Genomic DNA, 7,844 nt, shown 5'->3' with positions numbered 1-7,844 from the left:
CTTTATTTCTGCCTTCATTTTGTTATGTACCCAGTAGTCATTCAGGAGCAGGTTGTTCAGTTTTCATGTAGTTGAGCGGTTTTGAGTTAGTCTGATGGGCTTCCCTTTGTGGGTAACCCGACCGTTCTCTCTGGCTGCCCTTAACATTTTTTCCTTCATTTCAACTGTGGTGAATCTGACAATTAGGTGTCTTGGAGTTGCTCTTCTCGAGGAGTATCTTTGTGGCGGTCTCTGTATTTCCTGAATCTGAATGTTGGCCTGCCTTGCTAGATTGGGGAAGTTCTCCTGGATAATATCCCGCAGAGTGTTTTCCAACTTGGTTCCATTCTCCCCATCACTTTCAGGTACACCAATCAGATGTAGATTTGGTCTTTTCACATAGTCCCATATTTCTTGGGGCTTTGTTTGTTTCTTTTTATTCTTTTTTCTCTAAACTTCCCTTCTCGCTTCATTTCATTCATTTCATCTTCCATCACTGATACCCTTTCTTCCAGTTGATCGCATCGGCTCCTGAGGCTTCTGTATTCTTCACGTAGTTCTCGAGCCTTGGCTTTCAGCTCCGTCAGCTCCTTTAAGCACTTCTCTGTATTGGTGATTCTAGTTATACATTTGTCTAAAGTTTTTTCAAAGTTTTCAACTTCTTTGCCTTTGGTTTGAATTTCCTCCTGTAGCTCGGAGTAGTTTGATCATCTGAAGCCTTCTTCTCTCAACTCGTCAAAGTCATTCTCCGTCCAGCTTTGTTCCATTGCTGGTGAGGAGCTGCCTTCCTTTGGAGGAGGAGAGGCACTCTGCTTTTTAGAGTTTCCAGTTTTTCTGCTCTGTTTTTTCCCCATCTTTGTGGTTTTATCTACTTTTGGTCTTTGATGATGGTGATGTACAGATGGGTTTTTGGTGTGGATGTCCTTTCTGTTTGTTAGTTTTCCTTCTAACAGACAGAGCCCTCAGCTGCAGGTCTGTTGGAGTTTGCTAGAGGTCCACTCCAGATGCTGTTTGCCTGGGTACCAGCAGCGGTGGCTGCAGAACAGCAGATTTTCATGAACCGCGAATGCTGCTGTCTGATCGTTCCTCTGGAAGTTTTGTCTCAGAGGAGTACCCAGCCATGTGAGGTGTCAGTCTGCCCCTACTGGGGGGTGCCTCCCAGTTAGGCTGCTCGGGGGTCAGGGGCAGGGACCCACTTGAGGAGGCAGTCTGCCCGTTCTCAGATCTCCAGCTGCCTGCTGGGAGAACCACTGCTCTCTTCAAAGCTGTCAGACAGGGACATTTAAGTCTGAAGAGGTTACTGCTGTCTTTTTGTTTGTCTGAGCCCTGCCCCCAAAGGTGGAGCCTACAGAGGCAGGCAGGCCTCCTTGAGCTGTGGTGGGCTCCACCCAGTTCGAGCTTCCCGGCTGCTTTGTTTACCTAAGCAAGCCTGGGCAATGGCGAGGGCCCCTACCCCAGCCTCGCTGCCACCTTGCAGTGTGATCTCAGACTGCTGAGCTAGCAATCACCAAGACTCCGTGGGCGTAGGACCCTCCAAGCCAGGTGCAGGATATAATCTCCTGGTGCGCCGTTTTTTAAGCCCATCGGAAAATCGCAGTATTGGGGTGGGAGTGACCCGATTTTCCAGGTGCCATCTGTCACCCCTTTCTTTGACTAGGAAAGGGAACTCCCTGACCCCTTGCACTTCCCAAGTGAGGCAATGCCTCGCCCTGCTTCGGCTCGTGCACCGTGTGCTGCACCCACTGTCCTGCTCCCACTGTCTGGCACTCCCTAGTGAGATGAACCCTGTACCTCAGATGGAAATGCAGAAATCACCCATCTTCTGCGTCGCTCAGGCTGGGAGCTGCAGATGGGAGCTGTTCCTATTTGGCCATCTTGGCTCCACCCCAAAGCTTTACATTTTCAGGAGCAAATTGAAATAATACAGCATTTTGAAAAAAAGTGAGAGGATATGTTGTATCTCCTGAGCAACAGAAATAAAGGCATTATACTGTGGACCATCAGAGACAATGCTACAAAAATAAAACAAAGGTCTACACCATAAAAATTAAAGAAAGTGTTATGCTTGCAACTTCAAGTGCTATGATGTCGAATAAGTACAAAGCCTAGAGCAATAAAAAACATTTTCTTAGGTGGAAAGATTGTTGGACATATAGATTAAAGAATAACAGCAAAAAAGAATCAGGAATAACTTTTCTTGGAATGTAAGTGAAAACTCTCTGTATATAAGAACACTTTACATAGAAATTGCCAAATCCTGCAAAACTGGCTCTGTTTAGTGGTCGTATTAGCGTATAGCTGGTTTGGTGGTTTCCAACATCACTACAATTTCCAAAGCCTTCATCGGTTGGGCAAAGCCACAAGTGCAGATGAGAATGCTGCAAAATAGCTTCCAGTACTCATAGGGAAAGTTAATTGAAAAAGAAGGCTATGCATTGCATCAAATTTTCAATTTTGATGAAACAGTTATCTATTATAAACTAATTTCTTTAAGAACCTCCATCTCCAAGACAGAACACCATTCCCCATAATTTAAGGCTGTGAAAGCTTAATTGTGATGTTCTGTGTGATAGCAGAATTTAAGACTTTTTTTTTTTTACTTTTATTTTAGGTTCAGGGGTACATGTGAAGGTTTGTTACACGCGTAAATTGTGGGTTGCTGAGGTTTGGTGTACAGATTATTTCATCACCCAGGTAATAAGCAAAGTACTCAATAGGTAGTTTTTCTATCCTCACCCTCCTCCCATCCTCCACCCTCAAGTAAGCCCTGGTGTCTGTTGTTTCCTTCTTTGTGTCTATATGTATTCTCTGTTTAGTTCTCACTTGTAATTTGAGAACTTAGGGTATTTGGTTTTCCGTTCCTGTGTTAGTTCACTTAGGATAATGTCCTCCAGCTGCATCCATGTTGCTGCAATGAACATGATCTTGTTCTTCTCTATGGCTGCATAGTATTCTATGATGTTTATGTACCATATTTTCTTCATGCAGTCTCCTATTGATGGGCATTTAGGTTGATTCCATGTCTTTGCTATTGTGAATAGTGTTGCAATGAACATATGTGCATGTGTCTTTATGGTAGAATGATTTATATTCCTCCGGGTATATACCCAATAGTAGGATTGCTGGGTTGAATGGTAATTCTGTTTTAAGTTCTTTGAGAAATCACCAGACTGCTTCCCACAATGGCTGAACTAATTTACAGTCCTATCAGCAGTATATAAGCATTCCCTCTTCTCCACAACCTCAGCAGCATCTATTTATTTTTTGATTTTTTAATAACAGCCATCTGACTGGTGTGAGATGGTATCTGTTAACATTTAAAGTGAACATTTAAGAGATGCTAATTGCTGCTACTGATGGTGAGAATGCAGAAAGTGCTGCAGAATTTTGGAAGGGATTACTGTCAAAATGGACATTGTAGAAACCCAGAATGATGTAATAAAAGAATACTTGCATTATATGTGGTGGAAAACTCTCCATAACTTAATTCATGAATTTGAAGGATTTGAAGTTTCCAAGCAATTTTATTAAAAATTAAGGCAAGCTGTGTTGACCTAGCAAAGCAGGTTGGATTTGAGGAGGTAGAAAATGAAGAAGTGGAAGAGCTACGAGACTCTTACACTGATGATCTAACCACAGAAGACTTGAAACAACTTACTGCTGTTGGCCAAATAGGGGCAGAAGATGATGATGATGATGAGTACAAAAGCCAGAAAATAGCTTGACAATTTTATGTTTTATAAATAATTTTATAATAATTTATAATTTGACTCTCAGAGCACAAACTTAATTGTAAGTTTTTCAGGGGCACAACCTGGAGAAAAATTACTCTTAAACTAATTTACCAAATGTTCTACCTTCAATGGGATAAACTTTTATTTCTGCCTGCACAGTATTTACATAACTTTGGTTATTCTGTGAAATGTATCCACAAGCTTCTCGATGCAAACTTCCACATTTTTCTCCAGAACTGCCATATTAAAAATAGGCTACATTTTATTAGTAGGCCTTTAAAATATATAACAAAGGAAGAATTTTTCATTTTCAGCAGTTTAACAAAATACATTACAAAAAACCTGAGAGAAGAAACATTCCAATTTGGATTTTCCTAGATAAAAATAACTCTGTGGCTGGATCATTTGTTATTAATTTTTAACATTAAATGTAGTGAAGTTGAGTCTGTCAATATCTCTTTATAGAAAATTAATGTCGGTAACAATACAGGGAAGGGGAATTCATTCTAACTCAATCATAAATAGCTAATACATGGTTAATATGTGCCTGTGTGCAAGACAATCAAATAGCAGTGTAGTTATTGAAGGGGAAGCCCTGAAGCTTACATAACTGATTCATACTTATAATTCTGTACAGAACACTGTTTATGGAAGCAATGAATCAAAGGAAAAACAATGTTATTTAAATTTAAAACTGCATGCCGATGGCTTTTAAACATCAAGATTGGAAAAATCCCAAACAAGGAAATTTCAGATTCCTAACTCCAGCAAAATTAACTTGGAAGTAATTCTACGATATGTTGTAGAAGGGCGTACAAGGTTGAAAATGCTGTTTTGTGCTAATGATAAACTGCCCTCGTTCCTGCTCCCCAAACCTCTCCATGCATATAGACACATTAGGCTGCTGGCGAGTGATGAGGGATAATAATCCTTGCCACCTGCCTGTCTCACAGCCATATTACGAACACTAATGACAGTATTGAGAATGTGTCTAATGAGAGCCTCTTGAGAGATTTTGAAATCCACAGAAGAAATATCAGCATAATTATTTTGAGATTCATCCGTTAGGTGTATGTATCAAGACATAATTTGTAAAATTTTGGGATAGTATTTTATCATATGGATATATCACAATTTGTTTATCCATTCATCTGTTCATGAACATTTGGGTTATTCTCAGTTTTGAGATATTATTGTTTTTAAAGCTGCTGTGAGCATTCAAGTACAAGTTATTGTATGGACGTTTTGCTTTCATCATTCTTGGGTAAATATCTAGAAGTGGAATAGCTGGATCATGTGGTAGGTGCATGTTTAACTTGTCATGAAACTGCCAAATTGCTTTCCAAAGTGGTTGTACCATTTTGTATTCCCATCAGCTGTATATGAAAGTTCCAGTTTTTCTACATCCTCACCAAAACTTGGATGTGATCAGTCTTTTTAATTCTAACCATCTGTGTGTCGGGATGTTTCATTATGACTGTTATTTGCATTTTCTTAATGACTAATGATGTTGTGCATCTTTTCATGTGCTTATTTTCTCTACATGCATCTTCTCTGGTGAGGTGCTTGTTCAAATATTTTGCCCATTTTATGAGTAAATCATATTATTACTGAGTTTGAAAGGTCCTTACGTATTCAGAGTACAAGTGGTTTTTTTTGTTTGTTTGTTTTGAGACAGAGTCTCACTCTGTTGCCCAGGCTGGAGTGCAGTGGCATAATCATGGCTCACTGTAACCTCCGCCACCTGGGTTCAAGTGATTCTCCTGCCTCAGCCTCCTGAGTAACTGGGATTACAGGTGCACACCACCATGCCCAGCTAATTTTTTGGTTTTTTTAGTAGATACGGAGTTTCACCATGTTGGCCAGGCTGGTCTTGAACACCTGACATCAGATGATCTGCCCACCTTGGCCTCCCAAAGTGCTGGGATTACAGGTGTGAGCCACTGTGCCTGGATGGATACAAGTTCTTTATCAGATATGTGCTTTGCAAATTTTTGTCTTAGTCTGTGATTTGTCTTTTCATTTCTCTCGCTAATGTTTCATAGTTTTCAGTGTACATGGCTCCTTGTCTTTTGAAAGATTTATCCCTAAACGTTTAGTAATTTTTTCTCAGTTGTACTAGTCACATTTCAAATGTTCGACAGCAAGATGTGGTTAGTGGATTTATTAGACAGCACAGATATAGGACATTTTCATCTTCTCTAGAGTGTACATATGTATTTGAGACTCCTCTGTGTATTTTGCATCTGCACCCAACACTAAAAATAATCTATGACTATTTTGTGATATCGCTTAACAATGCTTTGTAAAAGATATATGAAATTAGATGTTTTTCAAACAAAAACAAAACTAACCTGGAACCTAGTCTAGTGTCAGCTTAGACTAGGTTATAGACCATTTTGACCATTTTTCTGTTATAGACCATTGAGTTATATTTAACATAAGTGGCGTGCTAAGAGAGTAGTAGCTCTTAAATATTCTCACCACCCACAAAAAGGGTAACTATGTGGGGTGATGAATATGTCAATTAGCTTGACTGTGGTAATCATTTTACTACTCATTAAAAATCACTTTGTACACCTTAATATATACAATTTTTATCTGTCAGTTATACCTCAATAAGTCTGAGGGGAAAGGATAATTCAGATGGCAAAAAACTTTTAAATTATCTACTAAGATACTTTGTAAATATTTACTTTGTTATGAAATACCCAATTGTATACTTCCTTTTCTTAAAAAGTTAAAACCTAACATAAAATAAAATTAATTATGAGTTTTAGGTATGTGACTACTGGATTTAAAAATGCAAATATAGTTAAGAATTCTTACCCAACAGTTGAGACTAAAATAGGATAGAGAGAAACAAGTACTGATTTATATATATATTTTTTACCTTTGGAAAGCAAAGGTTCAAATTTGCATAATCATTAACTTTACCTATTTCTGGTCTTAGCTGGTCTTTTGACATACTCATGTTGTTTGATGTTTGATGTGGGCTCCAAAATATGTTTGGGAAACAAACGTGATAAATGTTTACATGACACCACTCCAAACTTACAGGGTGCAAGCTTTAATAACCTTCAATGACCTAATTCATTCAAAAGTATGCTTCTTGTTGAGAGTGCTTTAATTATTCCATTGCCATTTTTACTTTCTGTATATCAAAGTGCTAATTTAACACCATGTGACGTTTATAGTAAGCATCAAACATGATTTCAGAATAGGACATAAAGATTTTTTTCCCAGTCTTAATCTGTATCATGCTTTGATGTGTGTGGATATCTTTAAAATAATTGATCTGTTTTTCTGTGTACCCACTGCCCTTGCTGAAATTTGTACTTAGAATCTATTTACTTGTGCTCTACATGGCTCTGATTTTGAAATTCCAATTTGGAAAGCTTTATTTATTCAGATCCCATAATGCTGATCTGGTGGTTGTAAAGAGCTGAAATTTGTACTTAGAATCTATTTACTTGTGCCTTACATGGCTCTGATTTTGAAATTCCAATTTGGAAAGCTTTATTTATTCAGATCCCATAATGCTGATCTGGTGGTTGTAAAGGTTTTGTTCCTTCTCATATAAGGGTTATGGAAAAGAAGACATAAAAATTTGTTCCCTTCTCAAAAGGCTGTCCATATTCCTACTGGCCATGGAGTAATGGGGCAGGGTGTGCACAAAGCAGGAACAAACCTATCTCCCAGTTTGTTTTTGCTTTTCTGTGATACTCCCCTGTACATCCCATGTTGATGCATCAGAAATTTTATGCAGTTAATAATATAAATTGTTCAGCTTGATGAAGTAGATTGAGGAAACTTCTACCATCAAAGTTTCTAGCTGAGCTGCCACAGTGTAATGTGTGGTCTGCAGTGACACTGGCCAAGGGCCATTGATTTTGAAAAATGTTTGTGCAGGGTTTTAGACACAAATGTTATCAAGAACTCTTTGTCCATCCACCTGATAATTAAAGAAGGGTGAGGAGTCCTCAAGGGGCTCCTATAAAAAGGTCACTGTGGACTTTGTTGACTTCCACATTTACAAGTAGCGCTTTCTTTCCCTATGCATGTGGATAATACCATTCTTCAGTGCACTTAAGTATTAAGCACTTGATGCTTCTATGGCATTTGTAGCCA

This window comes from Pongo pygmaeus, chromosome 10 (genome assembly GCF_028885625.2).
Source record: "Pongo pygmaeus isolate AG05252 chromosome 10, NHGRI_mPonPyg2-v2.0_pri, whole genome shotgun sequence".
Taxonomy (NCBI): domain Eukaryota; kingdom Metazoa; phylum Chordata; class Mammalia; order Primates; family Hominidae; genus Pongo; species Pongo pygmaeus.
The sequence above is the reverse complement of the archived record's forward strand: the minus strand, read 5'-3'. Positions refer to the sequence as shown.